Here is a 1,896-nt window from a genome sequence, read left to right as displayed (position 1 = left end):
GAGAGAGAGAGCACACGAGCAGGGGGAGGGGCAGAGGGAGAGGGAGAAGCAGACTCCCCCGCTGAGCAGGGAGCCCGATGCGGGGCTCGATTCCAGGACCCCGGGATCATGACCTGAGTGGAAGGCAGACGCTCAACCGACTGAGCCACCCAGGCTCCCAAGAGAGTAAAACTTAAATGAAATTCAATCAGCAAGAAGCCAAGGGAGGAGATAAAAAGTGGTTCTCAAACTGGGCCCTCCATGGGATGTTAAATTCTCACTCTGAAGCCGATGGTCTACACCAGTCACAGAGGTGTAGGCATATAGCTACAGCATGCCAGGGGAGGACCTTAGAGAAAAATCAGTTTCTTAAAATGAGCAACAAAAAATCTTTGCAAGTAGGACTCGCAGGTTTTTCGTCGACTTTGCTCCGGGAGTGTTTCGGTCATTTCTCTCTGTTGGAACAAAAGAAGACCTTTAGGACAGGAAGTCCGGGCCTGGGCCCGAATGAATGAGGTCTCACTACACTCTCTAGCAGAGGCTGCACTACTTGCCGTGACGTTTATGAGGCAAAGTTGCCAGGGAGCAATCCAGTTAGCCAAGGCCCCAGTCCTCTCAGGTACAGCTCGGGAACCAAACCCCCGAACCGTGTGGGTCTAGACCAAGAAGACACCAGGAGGAGCGGCCTACAGCGAACCCTGACTGAGCGGGATACGGCGGGGACACAGGGCCTGCCTTCCAGGCACCCGAACTAGCGGCGAAGGGGTACCATCTGGGAATCTTGGCGAACTGATCCAACCTGAAACGAGTGCCTGTTGGGAGTCTCAGGTCCACCCCAGCCCAGAGGCGGGAGCACGGAAGCTAGAAGCCCACCTCCGGTTCCCGACGAGCCGACTGACCAAGAGCGCTCCCGGAGGCGCCCAGAGGCCTGCCGGCTGGGGGTGGGGCTCGTGCTGTGACGCCGCCCCCCGCCTCGCCCCGCCCCGCGCGCGTTGCCAGGGTGATCAGGTGACTCGGAGCTCGCGGCGCTCCGGGCAGCCGTGACGTCAGGCGCGCCGCAGCTTTTCTCTCTCCCAGTGGCAGGTGCGGTGCATCTGGTGCGGTCTCATCTAGTCGGATCAGGTCTCTACCAAACCAGTGCCCTACGGGTTCGAGAAGAGGAGAGGTGAGTCGGGGCGGACGCAGGCCCAGCCCAGCTGGAACCGGGGAGCGGGCAAGGCGCGGGCAGGGCCCTTCGGAGGTTTGGCGCGCCCGCGAGCTCCCCAAGGAGCACCCCTAGAGCGGCAGGCACCGGGACGGGATGGACCGATTTAGGAGGGGGTGTGCGCAGCCCCCGGGGAGGGGCCGGGAGTCGGCCCAAAGCCCGCCCGGGAGCCCTGCGGCTGTTCATCCGGTTCTGGGTCGCCGCGCCGCTCCCGGAGGCTGGGAGGGTGGAGATCCTGCGCCGCCCGGCCGGCCTCTGGGCCGTGGTCTAAAGGGGCTCCGCATTTCAGCGGGTCTCGCCACGCCCGGATTCGGCGTGCGGCGAGCGGGGCTCGCCACACCCGGTCCCGGGGGACTTGTGCGGGAGGCTTCTGCGGCTCTTCGCCATGCGCTGCGATTTCTGAGGCGCTGCCGGGGGCCGGGAGGCCCCTCGGGAGCCCCACGGGTGGGAGCAGAGGCCGGGGTGTTCAGAGACGGTCTTGGGGGGTGATTGGGATCTCAGTGGACCTGTTGGTGTAGGTGAAATCTGAGGGGTGGGGACTAATTCCCCGCAGCGGTTGGGGGTTGGAAGAATAGAGGGAGGGAAAGAGGACCTCCGCGGAAGGAGACCGTGAGCCTTGTGCTGGAGGTAAAAGAAAGACTGTTGGGTGACTGGACCGAGGGCTAGGGCTGTTTTGGGAAAAAAAAGTTTGGAGAATTAGGTTAGGGCTGGTT

Source organism: Callorhinus ursinus, unplaced genomic scaffold, assembly GCF_003265705.2.
Source record: "Callorhinus ursinus isolate GAN/ISIS: 27379988/994484 unplaced genomic scaffold, GSC_fseal_2.0 scaffold83, whole genome shotgun sequence".
NCBI classification, from domain to species: Eukaryota; Metazoa; Chordata; class Mammalia; order Carnivora; family Otariidae; genus Callorhinus; species Callorhinus ursinus.
The sequence above is the reverse complement of the archived record's forward strand: the minus strand, read 5'-3'. Positions refer to the sequence as shown.